This window comes from Sylvia atricapilla, chromosome W (assembly GCF_009819655.1).
Source record: "Sylvia atricapilla isolate bSylAtr1 chromosome W, bSylAtr1.pri, whole genome shotgun sequence".
Lineage (NCBI taxonomy): Eukaryota > Metazoa > Chordata > Aves > Passeriformes > Sylviidae > Sylvia > Sylvia atricapilla.
Genome location: NC_089173.1, coordinates 124837 through 144033, shown reverse-complemented (window position 1 = coordinate 144033; position 19197 = coordinate 124837). Strand labels below are relative to the sequence as shown.

The 19197-nt window shown below is 46.4% G+C and overlaps 1 protein-coding gene across 1 annotated transcript in view; it reads right to left on the bottom strand.

Moving 5' to 3' along the window:
* The window catches only part of LOC136373339 (spindlin-Z-like), a 145535-nt gene that overhangs the window by 96997 nt on the left and 29341 nt on the right, over positions 1-19197 (bottom strand). The gene's annotated exons all lie outside the window — the stretch shown is intronic.

Below are 19197 nucleotides of genomic sequence, written 5' to 3'. Positions count from 1 at the left end.
ACCTCCCCCACGGGCTGCAGGTGGGTCTCTGCATCCCCCGTGGATCCATGGGCTGCAGGGAGACAACCTGCTTCACCATGGTCTTCACCATGGCCTGCAGAGGAATCTTGGCTCTGATGTCTGGAGCACCTCTTCCCCTCCTTCTCCACTGACCTTAGCGTCATCATGTTGTTTTCCCTCACATGTTCTCACCTCCTCCTCTCTGACTGGAAGCAAAACCTTGTGACTTGGTTTTGATTTCCTTCTTAAATATATCATCACAGGTGTTACCAACCTCTCTCATTGGCCCAATTTTGGCCAGTAGCATGTCCATCTTCAGAACCATCAGCCATTGGCTCTGCTAGACATGGTGGGAAGCTTCCAGCAGTTTCTCACAGGACCCATCTTTGTGCCCCCCCGCTACCAAAAACCAGGCCATGCCAAACCAATACAGGGGGCCATCTAAGAAGACCATCAGTCTAATTGCTGTTGAGATACAAGAAGGCAATTGCCAATCTCCCACACACAGAAGAAAGACTGCAATCCCTTTGCTTGATTCTGGTGAGGGGACTTCTCATCTGGCAATACAACGGTCAGATAGTGAATACTCTAACCAGAAACAGAAAGAAAGGGTCCCTGTCTTCAGCCAGAAGGAGGGAAGGGATGACTGGGTATACAGTATGTGTAGATTTGATGGCCTAAAACATCAGACCTACAAAAGTACAAGGCTTTGGTAAACTTCAGTGCACAGGAGACAAGTGCAAATGCATCCTATTCTGACTGGCTTGGATGCCCTATGTATACATAACATAGACTACCCCAAGAGAGGGTACTTCAAGGACCTAAAAGGGTACCAGTGGGCTTTTGGTGTAGCCGCCATTAACATACAAAGTTAAACAGCTGTCTACCCTGTCTGTCCTCTCAAGCAATCCTTCTTGTTGAGGGGTTGCTGCAGGTCAAAGAACAACAGGAATCAATTGCAACCAGGACAGTGCACTGGTGACAGTATCACACAAACCAAAACTCCCTGGCTCCCATACATAAGCCAATTCATCAATTGGAGAACCAAGAAATGATCAGCAAGACTCACTCATCCTTTAATAATCCCATATGGCCAGTGTCAAAGTCTGATGAAGGCAGACTAGTACAGCCTAAATGAAGTCACACCACCACTGAGTGCTGCCATACCAGACACACTAGAACTCCAATATGAACTGGAGTCAAAGGTAGACAGATTATATGTTTGGCTTTTTTCTCAACTCCTTTGGCAGCACATTGCAGGTTACAGTTTACTTTCACATGGAGGAGTATCAAATACACCTGGAATCAACTGCCCCAGGGGTGGAAGCACAGCCCTTCCATTTATGATGGACTAATCCAAACTGCACTGCAACAGAGTGATGTCCCTGAACATTTACAGTACACAAAAAAAAAAATCAGTGTGTGGGGCAACAAAGTAGAAGAATTTTAAGAAGAGAAAAAGAATAATTCAGATTCTTCTGTAAGTTTGTTTTGTCATTAAAAAAAAAAAAAAAAGCCATGTCAATGGACCTGCACAGAAAATCCATTTCTTGGGAGCAAAATGGCACAATTGACATCCTCATGTCCCTATGGATGTGAACAATAAAATAGAAACTATGTCTGCACTAGCTAACAAGGAAGAATCAAGATTTCCTAGGCCTGGTAGGATTCTGGAGAATGCATATTCCAGGTTATAGTCAGCTTTTGATCCTTCACTATCAAGTAACCTGAAAGAAGAACTATTTTGAGTAAGTGTCATGGTTTAACCACAACCAGCAAGTACCACACAGCTGCCCACTCGCTCACTCTCACCCAGTGGGATAGGGGAGAGAACTAGAAGAGTAAAAGTGAGAAAACTCATGGGTTGAGATAAAAAGTTTAATTACTGAAATAAAATAATAATAATAAATAACAACAAAGACAGAAAAATAAAATCCAAGAAAGACAAGTGATGCAAATGAAAATAACTGCTCCCCCCCAACCGACTGATGGATGCCCAGTTCCATAGCAGCTCTCCCCTGTCAACCTCCCCCCTAACTTTATTACTGAGCATAATGCCAAATGGTATGGAATATCCTTGTGTTGCCAGATGAAAAATTATCTGCACCTGGAGGGCTAACACAATGCTTATTCTTCAAAAACCACTGGCCTATGGAACTGCACAATGCCCATTCTGTAAGAAGAAGTGGAAAGCAACAAGCCCAGTTGTGCTAACTTTTACCAGTTTGCTGGGCGCTCAGGTATGACTTTGGGGCCACCAACCACCAAGGAACACTGAAGAGACCCCCAGGACAGAAGAATGCATGCATAAAGGGAAGGGAAAAATCTGTTAATAATTTTGGGGAAATTATTATAATATGTATATTTATTGTGGGAAAATCAATAAATATGTATGTAAAAAATAGTCTATAAACAGGAGCTTTAGTGTGTTCAGCATGCACGATATTTTTCAGGAGATATCCTCTCATGCATCCAACCAAATAAAGAATGCCTGCTTCTTAATACTACATTGGTGTTAAGGATTTTTTTTTATTTTTACCAATTTTTGGTAACACCTGTGGTCAGTTGAGGTCAGCTATCCTGGCTGTGTCCCCTCCTAATTTCTTGTGCATCCCCAGTCTACTCACTGGAAGGGTAGTGTGGAGGCAGATAAGTTTGCCAAGCCTCTGCCCTGGAGAGATGTCCCTTGAATGGGCTGTGATATGCTCATCTCAACCCTCCCCGGGAGAGATACCCCTTAGATGAGGCTGTTCTCCCTGGTCATGGCGAGATCCCATCACGCTCTGATATACCCATGTAGATTCTTTCTAACCCATTGAGTTTTCCCCTTTGGTATCACCCTTGCTTTCCCCATAAATACCCCAGCTTCTGCCCAGTTCAGTGGGGAGCTGTCATCCCTGGCCCCCTTCGCAGGATGCTGGACAATAAAGGCTATTCCCATGGAATCACCACATGACTCTCCTGTCTCTCTGTCTCTGTTGGCCAGGGAGAACCTCGCAAGGCAGAGCTGAAATCACTGCTAAGAGCTGATCACTTGCAGCCACAGGCTGCGCCTTGCGGAGGTAACCTGGCAGCCAGAGGACTGCCCAAGACCCCTAGAAGGTTGTCTCTTGCGAGACCTCTCTCTGGGAAGGTTGCGGCATTCCAGATCGGACCAACAAACCCCCCCCCCCCCCCAGCCATTCATACGGTAGTGCAGGAAGCAGAAAAGGCCTTGACTCTGTGTAAGCACTGCTCAGCAATAACTAAAACATCCCTGAATTACTGTCAGTGTTTCCAGCACAAATCCAACACAGACCCACATACCAGCCATTGTAAAGAGTCCCAGCCAAAACCAGAACAGAGGCCCTGAGCAACAGCAAGCCTTTGAGCAGATCAAACAGGAAATACCTCATGCGGTAGCTCTTGGGCCTGTTCAGACAGGACCAGCCATGCAAAATATACTCTACACTGCAGCTGGGGAGCAGGGTCTCACCTAGACCCTCTGGCAAAGAGCATTAGGAGAAACAAAAGGTTGAGTTTAAGGATTTAAGGGAGTTTGAGCTGCTTCAGAAGTTGTTGGGACAGAGGCACATCTCCTCTTGGCACCGTGATTGCTTGTACTATACCGGATGTTCAAAGGAAATCATCCTCATGACACATCATGCAATCAGTGCTACATGGAGTAAGTGGGTAGCATTGATCACACAATATACTTGACTGCAGAAACCAAACCACCCCAAAATCCTGAAAGAGATCATGGACTGGACAGAAGGCAGAGATTTTGGAGCATTGCCTGAGGAGGTGGCTCATGCCATATAATGAGTTATCAGAAGACAAAAGTCATTATGCTCTGTTTACTGATGTATCCTGTTGTATTTTAGGAAACCATCAGAAGTGGAAAGCTGCTGTGTGGAGTCCAACATGACAAGATGCCAAAGCCACTGAAGGAGAACATGACCATTTGCCAAAGTGAAAACCATCCAACTAACCCTAGAGATTGTTGAACAAGACAAGTGGCCAGTATTCCATCTCTGTACTGACTCCTGGATAGTGGCTAATGCCCTATGGGGGTGGCTGCAGCAATGAAAGAAGACCAATTGGTAGCAGTGCGGAAATAAACCCATCTGGGCTGCTGTACTGAATGACTGCTCAACACTTGCTCAGATTTTGGCTATCATAGCTCATGCTAAGGCCTGATGCATTCTGAGAGAAGCAACATTAGGTCAAAGGGAGAGTATCACGTAGGCAGGACAGGTGGCCAGAAAGAGCTAAAAGGCCATTATACAACCATTATTGCTTGCTGCCTCTTGCAATCATTATCTTTGCATACTGCTTGTGTGACAGTTTCATCAGTATCTGCTAGCTCATTGAAATGGTATAGATCAAGGTTCCAAGGTCAAAGGAGGTGATTGTCCCACTCTTGTCTTGGGGTGATTCATAATGATAGTGTATTGCATAATTATATGTGCCCAAAAATTGTTACTGTATCTTTAAGACTGCAGCCTGGGACCTTGTGAGGGTGGGGTAGAGTTTGCTTTTGCAAGGGATGTTGTTTAAGAGTTCCCCAACCAGGTTTTTTGGGCATGGTATTTGCTTCACTGGCTTGGTCTTTGCCCAGGCAAAAAACTTCCTTTCCTTGGCTCAGAGAAGCTGCAGTAGCAATCTTTGGGCTGCCTTGAGGTGAATTCTGTAGCTGCTTGTCCAAAGCCGGAGGCATAGCGCCAAGAGAAGTGGAGCGGAGATGCCCCAGTCCAGCCCAAGCCACTGTTAACCATGCTGGGCTGGGAAGAGGACGATACCGAGTGACTCCAGTCCAGTTGCTTTGCCTGCTGTGATCACTCTGCTGTGCCTTGCCATGGGAAGGAGGTTGATGCTGGACGAGCCATTTGGCCTTTGACTGCTGCTGGAACTGCTCTGTGAAGCTCCTACCTTCCCGAGAGGGATCTGACGCCATCTTGTATCACGTATTGAGAACAGGTATTCTCTGGCATTTTGGGTCTCTCTTTGTTCCAGTGGAGTGGTGAGGTCTAGCAGTTTGATACCTAGCAGTTATTTTTTATTTATGTTTTCCCCTGCCTGTTGGCATTCTGTTTGTTAATAAACCATTGGTTTTTTCACTTTCATCAATTAGTATTCATTTTTTATTGGTGAAAAGGGATTGTTGGAATCCTTAGAGGACACAACTCATTCCAGAGTGTTCTTTAAATTGTCTCAAACCAAGAAAACTCTGCACTGGTGTGGCTTCACCTTGAGTACTGTGTGCAGTTTTGGGCACCATGATATAAAAAAAGGCAATAAACTATTAGAGAGCATCCAAAGGAGAGCCATGAGAATGGTGAAAGGTCTGGAGGGGAAATTGTATGAAGAGTGACTGAGATCACTTAGTCTGTTCAGCCTGGAGGAGACTGAGGGAAGACCTCATTGCAGTAGTCAACATTGCACGAGGGGAAGTGGAAGGGCAGGTGCCAATCTCTTTGTTCTCATGACCAGTGACAGGAATCAAGGAAATGGCATGAAGCTGAGTCAAGGAGGTTTAGGTTGGATACCAGGGAAAAGTTTTTTCACCCAGAGGGTAGCTGAGCACTGGAACAGGCTCCCCAGGGAAGTGGTCACAGCACCAAGCCTGACTGAGTTCAAGAAGTGTTTGGACAATGCTCTCAAGTACATGGTGTGATTCTTGAGGTGTCCTGTGCAGGGCCAGGAGTTGGACTTGATGATAATGGGTCCCTTCCAACTCAGCATATTCTATGATTTTAAGTTAGATGTTATAAATACATCAGCTTATCCAAAAAGATTTTGAAGTGGATCCAACAGTAGCTGGACTGCTGAGGCTTTCATGCTTCTTGGTGTGATACAGGGGATGGGGCACTGTGATGGAACAAGAAGGATGAGCACTCCCACCATCAGCTAAGTAATCATCTTGCTCATAGATGCACGAGTTAAGAGTTATGGGTTATAAGTTATGAAACCTTATGATGGCAAATAAGTGAATTCACGTGATGAACTAGTTTGTGCAAAGGGGATTGACTCCTTTTTTGTCAGGTTTGTTATATTTCTTTTATAAGCTAATAAAATAAAACTTAATTTACTGAGTATGTTGTTCTGAAAATTTGAGAGATCCAGAGGGACTGTGACACACTGTGACAAGACATAGGTGCGCAAGTAGAAAATATTGCTGTGAAGGTACAGCATGTCAATGTTCACATGCCCCAAACCCATGCCACTGAAGAACATCAAAACAAAAAACAGGTAAAGACTGTAAAAATTGAAGTAGCTCAGGTGGACCTAAACTGGGAGCAGAAGGGTGAACTATTTGTAGCTCAATAGGCCCATGAAACATTGGGAAAGCTAGGGAGACATGCAACACAAATGGGAGAGAGGTGGGCCTGACCGCTGAGGCCATCACACAGGTCACTCATGAATATGAAACATGCATCACAATCAAGCCAGCCACATGAGTAAAGTCTCCCTGGAATACAGAGCAGTGGCTGGGTTTTCAACATGGTGAGGCCTGGCAAATTGACTACATTGGACCACTGCCATGAACATGACAAGGCAACTGCTACATACTCACCATGGTGGAAGCAACTACTGGCTGAATAGAAACACACCCTGTAAACCATGCCACTGTTCAAAACACCATCTTAGGTCTTGAAAAGCAATTTCTGGGTCAACATGCCACAGAAATGAGAGGGCACCCCTGAAAATCTGAAGAGGTTGATAGGCCAGCTGAAGTGTCTCTGCACAAATGCTAACAGCATGGGAAACAAATAAGAGGATGTGGTGGTATTGGTTTGAGTTTCCCAGCCAATGAATCATTTATGTGCTGGTTTTACATTCGCAAAATTTTGTTTACCAACTGGGAGATAGGATTTTGGGAGAAAAAGGCGAAACAGGCTCAACTTAAAAGTAAAAACAGATAGATTTTATTAACATACACTAAGAAAAGAGAAAAAAAAAGAGGAAAAACAACAAAAACAAAAAAATGAGACATTCAAACACCTTCCCCCCTACCCCAAACTGTTCACTTTCCCACTCAACACAGAGAGAAAACTACGATTTTCAGTCAGTTGCCACCATTTAAACACAATCCTGCATCACCTTGAGAGAGGAGCCTCTCTAGAGTTATGGAGAACATGCCACAAGAAAAGGTCTGGTGGCTCTCAATGTCACAAATCCACAAATCTGCAATCACACGGAATTTTGCAGATTCTGTGCAGTCTCACCCATATAACAGTTTCCCAAGCTGTTTATGGGTCTCGGCATGTTTGGGGTATCATTTTAAGAATGCTTTTTTGGTATAAAACAAGGATTCTCTTCTATCTCTAAAATCGTCTCTACATCAAAAGAAATAGAGACCTCCTTATTCTTTCCCAGGAGCCGGGGACATATTCTATTCAACATTCTCAGTTAAATCTGATGAATATCAGTACACACAACCCTTTGGCTAGAATTTGCATTCCCCCAAGCAGCATTATGATATTACAAAACCAGTCCATTTCCCCATAATTCACATCCAGAGAAGTCCGGTCAGAAATGTCCACTGCCTCCATCCCATCTTCCAGTTGTCTTCCTCAGTTCTTTCACTGACTTTGTCTCAGTGCTGTCTCTCTACATTTCAAATCACTCTTTCTTCCATGGAGGAGGGAAAGGGGTTAATGTCTTTGCCCAGAGTCTTTTGTTTTTCTTTTCAGCTGACTCCTGGAACTTCAAGGCCGCAGGTGACTGGGGGAAGGAAGGGAGAGAAGGAGCAGGCTCAGGAAGGCTGATGGATGACCCTCCTCCACCCCAGTCAGATCTAAAGCAACTGAAGCTTGGATCAGCTCCCTGGAGCTCTGGAGAAAGGTTCTCAAAAACCTCTCCTCCCTCGGACCAGAGGCTCTGGCAGCCAAGCCAAGAGCACAGCCACCATGGCCCCTGGCACAGGGCCAGCACTGCCAATCTGCAATCCTCCTCCTCTCCCCATTGGCAGGAGCCAGCGGAGAGAGGGGACAATGCCAGCCCCAGCCACTCTCCCAGAGGCAGGGGCCCCCTCTGAGGCCTGACTGGGCCTGGCCCCAGGGGGCCCAGCCCAAACTTCTGACTTACGAGGTGATGTTAGCTCCTTGCCAGCCAGAAAAGGAAAAGGACTGAATCACCTGGGAACTTTTGATTTAAGACTGGGTCTCCAGAGGTGTGTACAACACTCTTATTTGTCAGCCAAGCTGTCAATCCATGCAATAACTTCCTTAGGAAAAAAAAAAAAAATCCTTCACTTTCATGATGAACTACCACAGAGGAATTAGAAACCATGGTACAATTAGAAAACTATGACCTAATTGCTACCACAGAAACATGGTAGGATGAATCACACAACTGGAGCACTGCAGTTGAGGGCTACAAGCTTTTCAGAAGGGGCTGGGAAAGAGGGGTGGGTGTGTTGCCCTCTATGGTAAGGAATGGATAGATTGTGAAGAGCTGCCTCTGAGAAACAGCTACCAACAGGTTGAGAGTTTGTGGGTAAAAATCAAGGACCAGACCAGTAAAGGACACCTTGCGGTTGGGGTCTACTATAGGCCGCCCAATCAAGGGGAGCCTGTTGATGAGGCCTTCTTGCTCCAGCTACAGAAAACACAGCACTCACAGGCTCTTGTCCTGATGGGAGAATTCAGCCACCCTGACATCTGCTGGGAAAGCAATACAGTTGTCTGTAAGCAATCCATGAGACTCCTGGAGTGTGTAGAGGATAACATCCTGGTCCAGGTATTAGACAAACCAACCTGAGGTGAGGCATTACTGGACCTGGTACTCAGAAAAGCAGATGAGCTCATTAAAAGAGTTAAGATTGGAGGCAGCCTGGGCTGTAGCAACAATGCCCTGGTTGAGCTTGTGATCTCAAGGAGTGTGAGGCTGGTCAGAAGCAGTTAGGACCCTGAACTTTGGAAGAGAAAACTTCCAGATGTTTAAGGAGTTGGTGAATGAGATCTCCTGGGAAACTGTCCTTAAGGACAGAGGGGCTGACTAGAGCTGGCAGCTCTTAAAGGCCACTTTTCTCAGAGGGAAAGAGCTCTCATGGCAGTGAGTAGGAAATCAAGCAAAGCAGGTGTAGTGGATAGACCCTGGCTGGATGCCAGACACCCACCAAACCCTCCCTATCACTCCCTTTCTCAGCTGGGCAGGGGAGAGAAAATATTACAAAAGGTTCATGAGGTGAGACAAGAACACAGAGAGCTCAGCCACCGATCACCATCATGGGCAAAACAGACTCAAATTAGAGATAGTAATTTAATTTATTATTAACAAAATCAGAGCAGGATAATGAGAAGTAAAATAAGATGTTAAAAACACCTTCCCCACACCCCTCCCTGCTCCCCAAGCTCCACCTCCTCCTCCCAAGTGGGGCAAGAGAGATGGGGAACAGGGATAACAGTCAGTTCATCACAAAGTTGTTTCTGCTGCTGCTCAGGTAGAGGAGTCCTTCCCCTGCTCCAGCATGTGGTCCCTCCCATGGGAGACAGTTCTCCATGAACTTCTCCAATGTAAGTCCATCCCATGGGAAAGAATTCTCCACAAACTGCTGGAACGTGTCACTCTTCCACAGGGTGCAGTCTGCATCCCTGTGGTCCTCCATGGACAGTCTTAGAGAGCAGAATGATCATGGGGAGCTTTTGCAGTAATTCTGGTGAAGGGAATTTTGTGTAAATTTTTCACTTTGGTTCTGCGTTGTGATAATGTTATTTTGATTTTGTGGGGGAAATTTTTGTCTGGCTTTGGTTGGTTTTGTTGATGTGAGAGCAGGTTAGGTGATGAATGTGTATTTTAGTGATAATTCTTAAATATGTAATTCACAGAAGAGAGGGGTGGAATGTATTGGGTTTCCGTGGTCAGGTTTTGGTAGCAGAGGGGGCTACAGGGGTGGCTTCTGTAAGGATCTGCCAAAAGCTTCCTCCATTTCCAGCAGAGCCAATACCAGCTGGCTCCAAGATGTATGTGCTGCTAAAAAGGCTGGGCTAATCAGAAATGGTGGTAATGCCTCTGTGACAACATATTTAAGAAGGGGAAAAAAGTTACTGTGCAGTTGTAATTGCAGCGAGAGAAGAGAGGAGTAAGAATGTGTGAGATGAACAACTCTGCAGACACCCAGGTCAGTGCAGAAGGAGAGGCAGGAGGTGCTCCAGGTGCTGGAGCTGAGATTTCCCTGCAGCCCATAGTGCAGACCATGGTGAAGCAGGCTGTCCCCCTGCAGCCCATGGAGGATCCTGGGGGTGCAGAGATACACCTGCAGCCCATGGAGGAGACCCATGCCAGAGCAGGCAAATGCCTGAAAGAAAGCTGTGAATCCATAGGAAACCTGTGCTGGAGCAGGGTCCTGCAGACCCATGGAGAGAGGAGCCCACACTGGAGCCGGTTTCCCGGTAGGACTTCTGATCTTGTGGAGGACCCATGCTGAAGCAGCCTGTTCCTGAAGGACTGCAGCCCATGGAAGGGACCCACATTGCAACAGTTTGGGGAGGACTGCTGCCCATGGGATGGACTCATGTTGGAGAAGTTCATGGAAAACTTTCTCCCATGGGAGGGATCCCATGCTGGAGCAGAGGAATGACTCCTCTCCCTGAGCAGCAGCAGAAGCAACCTGTGATGAACCAACAGTAACCCCCATTCCCTGTCTCCCTGTGCTGCTAGGGAGGAGGAGGAAGAGCTGGGAAGGAGAGGGGTGGAGGAAAAGTGTTTTTAAGTGTTTATTTTACTTTTCATGATCTTGCTATCTGTTATCAATAAATTCAATTAATAGCTTTATTTTAAGCCTGTTGTGCCAGTGACATTGTTTGGTGAGTGATCTCTCTCTGTCCTCATCTAACCTCATGAACCCTTTGTCATATTTTCTCCTCCCTGTCCAGCTCCTGAGGGGAGTGATAGAGTGTGTTTGGTGGGTGCTTGGCATCCAGACAGGGTCTACCCCGTACAGTCTTTTTTGGGACTGAAACCTAGGATCTGGATCTCTGAAGTCCCAGGAGGATGCCAAGAGTTGCCTGTATTAGAGGCCAAGGTGTGTTTAAAAGGAGACAAGTGGGAAAAGCACCCCATTGTGACTAGCCCAGAGGCCCCTTGTATCCTTGGCATTGACTACCTCAGGAGAGGGTACTTCAAGGATCCAAAATGGTATCAATGGGCTTTTGGTGTAGCTACTGCGAATACAGAAAAGATGAGTTATCCACCCTGCCTGGCCTCTCAGAAGATCCCTTCATCATGGGATTGCTGCAAGTTGAACACCAGCAAGTGACAATTGCTACCAGAAAGGTGCACTTGTGGCAATATCGCAGCAACCGAGTCTCCGTAATTCCCATCCATAAACTAATTAATCAACTGGAAAGCCAAGGAGTGATCAGCAGGACCTGTTCACCCTTTAACAGCCTCATATGGCCAGTACAAAAGTCTAATGGAGAATGAAGGCTGACAGTAGACTATCGGGACCTGAACGAAGTCATGCCACCTCTGAGTGCTGCCGTACCGGACATGTTGGAACTCCAATATGAGCTGGAGTCAAAGGCAGTGAAATGGTGCATTTTTCCTCAATTTATCTGTTAGGAGAGTACAGGCCACAGTTTGCTTTCACTTGTAGGGGTGTCCAGTACACCTGGAACTGACTGCCCCAGAGGTGGAAACATAGCCCCACTATTTGCCATGGATTGACCCAGATTGCACTGGAACAGGGTGAAGCTCTGAAATCCCTGCAAGACATTGATGATATGACTATGTAGGGCAATACAGCAGAAGTTTTTGAGAAAGGGAAGAAAATAATCCAAATTCTTCTGTAAGCTGGTCTTGCCATAAAAAAAAGTAAAGGGACCTGCACAAGAGACCCAGTTCTTGGGAATAAAATGGCAGGATGGATGCCATCACATGCCTATGCATTAACAAAATAGCAGCTGTGTCTCCATGGCTAACAAGAAGGAAACAAAAGATTTCTTAGGCCTTGTGTGGTTCTGGGAAATGCATATTCCAGGTTATAGCCAGCTGTTGGAGGTTAGGTTTGTTCCTTTTTACTCTAAAGAATTTTTTTCCCCCTAAGTTACCAAGTAAACTAAGTGTTGAATACTTAACACTGCTTAACCGAAAACAAAGGGGTGGTCAAAGCTCAGAGGGAGAGATAACGCAAGTTTTGGGGCAGGTAAAGAACAGAGCTTGAGGCAGCTTGGCACTCTGTTTTTAGGCATTCGGGCAGATAGAACAACTGGGTTGCTGCTTGCTGAGAGAGGAGTTCACTGTCTCTGGAGGGGTCCGGTCCTGGGAAATCTACCATCATCTGCTCACCCTGGAATTCTGAGCTTCTCTGCCGCCCTGCGAGAGTTGGGCCAGCCCTGCCTCACTGTCGTGGTTTCGTCGGCACTGCTCCTCTTGCTACAGCGTGACCCTGCACCTCCCTGCCCTGCTGGGACACCCTGCCACTCCTGCTACCAGCCCGGGACTTTTCCACTGTTCCCAGCTTGGTGCTCTGAGGATCCTACAAAGGCACCGAGACTAAACTGCCCTGGGTTTCTGTGAAGCAAAGCCCTCGAGGTTCTTAGTACTGTTTTTGTTATTAATGCTGTAGTTGTTGCTTTTTGTTTGCTTTGTTATACATACTAGTAAAGAACTGCTATTTCTATTCCCAAATCTTTTGCCTAAAAGCCTTTAACTGCAAATTTATAATTGGAAAAAAAAGGAGGAGGTGGTTTACATTTTCCATTCCAAGGGAAACTCCAGCTTTCCCTGGAAGATACCTGTCTTCCCAAACCAAGACACCAGCTTGTAAGCCCCTCTATTGAGTTACCTGAAAGAACCATTTCGAGTGAGGCCTTGAGCAACAAGAGGCCTTTGAGCAGATCAATCAGAAAATACCTCATGCAGTAGCTCTTGGGGCTGTTTAGACAGGCCTCGCTGTGCAAAATGCACTCTACACTGCAGCTGTGGAGCAAGGCCTGACCTAGAGCCTCTGGCAAAAGACCTCAGGAGAAACCCGAGGTTGACCATTAGGGTTTTGGAGCCAGGGTTACCAAGGATTGGAAGCTCACTATACTCCAACTGAAAAAGAGATATTAGCAGCCTATTAGGGGGTTCAAGCTACCTCAGAAGTGGTTGGAACAGAAGCGTGTCTCCTCTTGGCACCACAATTGCCCGTGCTACACTGGATGTTCAAAGGAAACATCCCCTCAACACATCATGCAACCAGCATTACATGGAGTAAATGGGTAGCATTGATTACACAATGAGCCTGACTGGGGAAACCCAATTGCCCAGGAATCCTGGAAGAGAAAATGGACTGGCCAGAAGGCAGAGATTTTGAAGCATTGCCTGAGGAGGTGGTTCATGTCCAAGAAGCACCATCACATAACGAGTTAGCAGAAAACAAGAGGCTATGCTCTGTTTACTGATGGATCCTGTCATGTAATAGGAAACCATCGGAGGTAGAAAGCTGCTGTGTGGAGTCCCACATGATAAGTCATTGAGGCTGCTGAAGGGGAAGGTGAATCAAGTCAGCTTGCAGAGGTGAAAGCCATTCAACTAGCCCTAGAGATTGCTGAGTGAGAAAAGTGGCCTGCACTCCATCTCTGTACTGACTCTTGGATGGTGGCTAATGCCCTATGGGGGTGGCTGCAGCAATGGAAGAAGACCAATAGGCAATGCAGTGGTAAACCCATCTGGCCTGCTGCATTGTGGCAAGACATCGCTGCACAGGTAGAACACACGGCTCTAAAGGTACACCATGTAGATGGTCAAATGCCCAAAGATCATGCCACTGAAAAGCATCCAATAAATGAACAGGTATATAAGGCTGCCAAGATTGGAATAGTTCAGGTTGACCTAGACTGGGAGCAAAAGGGTGAGCTGTTTATTGCCCAATGGGCTCATGAAACATCAGGGCATCTAGGAAGGGATGCTACATACAGATGGACCTGTGATCAAGGGGAGGACCTGACCATGGAGGCCATCACACAGGTTATTCACGAATGTGAAACATGCTGCAATCAAGCAAGCCACGTGAGTATAATCTTGAAACAGAGGGCAGTGGCTGGGTTTCTGATATGGCGAGGCCTGGAAAATTGACTATACTGGACCACTGCCATGAACATGCCAAGGCAAGAGCTACATACTCACCATGGTGGAGGCATCTACTGGTTGGCTGGAAACATACCCTGTAAATGATGCAACTGCTCAAAATGCCATCTTAGGTCTTAAAAGAAACATTTTGTGGTGACATGCTACCCCAGAGAGAATTGAATCCCACAATGGGACTAATTTTCAAAATAACCTCATAAACTCTTGGGCAAAGAAACACGGTATTGAGTGGATATATCATATCCCTTACCACTCACAAGCCTCTGGAAAGATTGAGAGGTATAATGGACTGCTGAAGACTATGTTGAGACTGCTGAGCAATAGGGCATGGAAGCACTGGGATGCAAATTTAGCAGAAGCCACTTGACTGGTTAATAACAGAGGATCTGCTAACTGCCCTGGTCTTGCCCAAACAAAATCCCTACACGCTGTGGGAGGAAATAAGGCCCTTGTAGTGCATGTAGCAAAGTGACTGAGGAAGTTGGTGTGGATTTCTCATCCCATGGGAAAAGACAGACCCATTCATGGGATTGTCTTTGCCCAAGGATCAGGGTGTACTTCATGGGTAATGCAGAAGGATGGGGAGACCTGGTGTGTGCCTCAAGGAGATTTAACCTTGTGGGAAAAATTATCTGTGGTGTGAGTTGTATGTTGCAGGAAGTAAAGTAGCAGGAATGACATTGAAACAAGGGGGCTAAAAGTCAAAGGATGATTAATTAGGGGTAATAGTCTGAACAATGTATCTACGCTCAGCATTTGCTGCGCTTGCAAGAACAGGCAAGGCCATTGCTTGCAAAAGCAAGATAAAAAGAATGCGAGGCTAGCGGATAAGAAAGAAACAGTCTGCTTGAGGCAGTGATAAGACCGTTATGACCAAGACTAGCCTTGTGGCTCAAACTGTGACCAAGAAGCGAGTGAGCATGTGCAAAAAGGATGAGGTAAAAAGTTCACCCGAGGAAGACTTGTATTACTTCATCATGAAGACCACCGATGACCACCAGAGGGCGTTGTGCAAGCACAAAAGACTGACAAATTCATTTTAATATGAAGCTAGACTAGGCGGAGCTAGGTAGTAAATATGTATAAGCAACATAATACATATGTAACACTTTAGAGAATAAGTAGAGAAGGTGACTCTTAGGAGTTGCACATGCTTTCGAGAAATATCCTGCATCGTGCCTAGCACTGATAAAAATACATACCTACTCTTCAACTAACTCTTAGTGGTTGTGGAGTCTTTTTTCTGCAAATCAACATGAACCGATAAAGAATGAATTTTGCAAGGAGCAAGGAGAGTGTGATGATGACCTGGGCAGGGCCAGTGTCGGTGCTCAACACTCAATTGTTCTCTTCTCCTGTCCTGAGTACCCATCCTGATGAAATGGAGCCCAAGTCATGGATCTGGAGGGGTGGAGGAAGCCCATGAAATAGGAAAATAATACCTATCCGTGAAAGGACAGGGGATAGTAGTTAATGAAAATGTACAAATCTGTATGTTGGGTAAAGAGATGGTTTAAGGATGTAGTTTAAGCTGTATGTGTGGGTAAGAAGGGATTCCCGTAATGAGAAATAAATACATTTGGAACAGTTAGAAGATTTATAAATTATATAGGTTCTGAGTATGATGCAAATGCTGTGGAATAAGGGGTGGAGATTGTATTGGGTCTGGCTGAGCTGGAGTTCATTTCCCCATAGCAGCCCTCACAGTGCTGTGCTTTGCATTGGGAGCTGGAAAACACACCAGTGTTTTGGTTACTGCTGAGCAGCACTGGCACAGCATCAACTCTGTCTCTCAATATTTCCCCTCCATCAAGGGGCTGGGGGTGGGCAAGATCCTGGGAGGGGACACAGGCAAGACAGCCAACCAAAATTTACCAAAGGGATATTGCATAGCATATGATGTCAGCTCAGATATAAAAGCTAAGGGAGGGAGAAAGAACAGGGATCATTCATTTTTTTACAATGTTTGCCTTCTGGAGCAACCACTACACGTGCTGAAGCCCTGCTTCCTGTGAAGTGGCTGAACATTGCTTGCTGATGTGAAGTAGAGATCAATTTTTTCCCCTTTGCTTATGCATGTACAAACTTTCACTTTTTTCTTGCTTTAGTAAACTGCCTTTTTTCAACCTACTAGTTGTTTTCCATCTTACTTTTCTTTCCCATCCCACTGGGAAGGGGAATGATAGAGCAGCTTGATGGGCACCTGGCATCTAGCCAAGGTCAACCCACTACAGGTGACCAGTGACAGGACCCAAGGGAATGGCCTAAAGTTATGTTAGGGGAGGTTTAGGTTAGATATTAGAAAAAGGTTCTTTACCCAAAGAGGGCACTGGAACAGGCTCCCCAAGGAAGTGGTCACAGCAGCAAGCCTGACAGAGTTCAAGAAGTGTTTGTACAGTGCTTTCAGGCACATAATGTGAATCCTGGGGCTGTCCTGTGCAGGGCTGAGTTATACTCAATGATCCTTGTGGGTTCCTTCTAACTCACCATATTCTGTAATCTAGACAAACCCAGTGTCCTTAGCTGTTTCTCATAGGAAATGCCTTCCAGCTCCTTCACCAGCCTTCTTTCCCTCCTCTGGATGCATTCAAGGACCTTATGAAACTTTTTAAATCACAGAACCATTAAGGTTGGAAAAGCCTTCCGAGATCAAGTCCAAAGGCCAACTTAGCACCACTACCATATTCACCGCTAAACCATGTCCCCAAGTACCATGTTCACACATTTTTTGAACACTTCCAGGGATGGTGACTGAACCGCTTCCTTCCCCAGGCAGCCTGTTCCAATGCATGAAAACCCTTTCTGTGGAGAAATATTTCTTTATATCCAATTTGAACCTCCCCTGGTGCAATTTGGGGCCACTTCCTCTTGTCCTGTCACTGTGTCTTGTGGATGGTTTTTATAGCATATCCATTTTTTTATAGCATATCCATTTTTTTGTTTGGTTTTGGTTTGTGTCCGGAATGGTCACACCCTCGCAGCCACCGCCCCCCCCCCCCCCCCCCATCCCCCGGCTCTGGGAGTATTGCAATGGGTGGGAACCAACCCAGGATCCTGCAAGGGGTGAGGGCAGGGGGCTGCTGCTCCCTTTTCCAGTGAGGCGATCATCTTGTGTGTCCATGCAGCACAGTGCCTCTGACTGGATATTCTGTTGCCTTGTGTTTTTTGCCTGTTTCTTTTTTTTTCCTTTTCCTTTGGCAAGGTGACTGGGGCTTGCCAGCTTGCTTCTCTGCTCCTCTGCTTGCCTGGGAGCCCAGAGCCAATGCATGCTGCACTGGGAGCCCACTGTCCCCCCCCAGGGCCACTCCCTCAGTGCAAGCCGTCTCCAGTGAGCTATCCAGGGGAGTGATTCCCCACCCAGCCTTGCTGTTTTCTGCCACTGGGTCAGGGCTTCTTGCTACACTTAAACCTGACACCCAGACATCCTGTGGCTTCTGGCACAGCCCCAGAGTCTTTGCCACACTTTGTCAACCCAGCTGCGATCACCTCTGCCGTTCCAGCCTGTTGCTCCAAGGTTTCCTGCTATAGTCCATTCAGCTTCCCGAGTGGCACTGAGACCAGCTGCCCCTCCCATGAGTTTGCAAAGGAAGCCCTTTCTCACTCTCTCTCTCCTGCCGGCTGAGCCACCATTACCCATGTGGAGAGAGGTAGCTGAGCTTGTGCCACAGTGTCCCTTGCAGCCAGGGGGAAATCATTGCACCTGCCCTGCCTGGCTGGGAGCCAACAGCACCCCTTCTGGCTGTGACCATAACTACACCAAAGGGGAAAGTGCTTGACAGCCAAGAGAACACCATTATTGGGTTTCTGGTTTTGTTTGTTGTTGCTGCCATTGTTGATGCTTGTTTGCCTTGTTTCATATATATATATTCTAGTAAAGAACTTTTATCCTTTTCCCATATCTTTGCCTGAAACCCCTGTAATTTCAAAGTTATAATAATTTGGAGGGAAGGGGGTCATATTTTCCATTCCAAGGGAAGTTCCCACCTTCCCTGGCAAACACCTGTCTTTCAAACCAAGACACGCTTGTTACCTGAGAAGAGACCAACACCTACCTCGCTACAACCTCTTCATGGACTTGTAGAGAGCAATAAGGTCTCCCCTGAGCCTCCTTTTCTCCAGGCTAAAGAACCCCAGTTCCCTCAGTCACTCCTCATAAGACATGTGCTCCAGACACTTCATCAGCTTTGTTGCCCTTCTCTGGACATGCTTCAGCCCCTCAGTGACCTCTTTGAAGTGAGTGGCCCAGAACTGAACACAGTAGTCGAGGTGCAGCCTCACCAGTGCTGACTACAGGGGAACGATCACTTCCCTAGTTCTGCTGGCCACACTATTGCTGATACAAGCCAGGATGCCATTTGCCTTCTTGCCCACCTGGGAGCATACTGGCTACCATTCAGCCAGCTGTAACCAACACTCCCACATCCTTTTCTGCCAGGCAGCTTTCCAGACACTCTTCTTCTAGCCTGTAGTGTTGTATGGGGCTGTGATGACCCAAGTGTAGGACTCAGTACTTCACCTTATTGAACCTCATACAACTGGCCTCAGCCAGCCTGTCCAGATCCCTCTGCAGAGCCTTCCTACCCTCTAGCAAATCAACACTCCTGCCCAACTTTGCGTCATCTGAGAACTTGCTTAGGGTGGACTTGATCCTCTCATCCAGATGTACTGGTTTTGTCTAGGGTAGAGTTCGTTTTCTTCCCAGTGGCTGGTATGGGACTGTGTTTTGGATTTCTGCTGAACACAGAGTTGATATTATAAAGATGGTTTTGCTATTGCTTGTCACAGTAGACTAGTCTGTAGCTGGACAGATAAATCTGGCCATAAGAAAACAAATTTGGCTCTCCTAGTTCGATAAACAAGTCTGTAAGTGAACACATACAGGGACCTCAGCCAATCATGTTCAGTCCAGAGGACAGACATATCACTGGTCAGGGAGCTGGGCAATGTTAAAACCCAGACCAATCAGTTGTCTGGACCCGGGAGTTTTGAACCCACTATATAAGAAAGTTCTGAAAAATAAAACAGGTTGTTTGCTGATGACCCTCAGTGTGTACTGTGTCGTGTGCCTGTCTCCAACCCACAACCCTCATGTAACAATTGCTTAGCAGGGCTTACACAGAGCCAAGGCCTTTCCTGCTT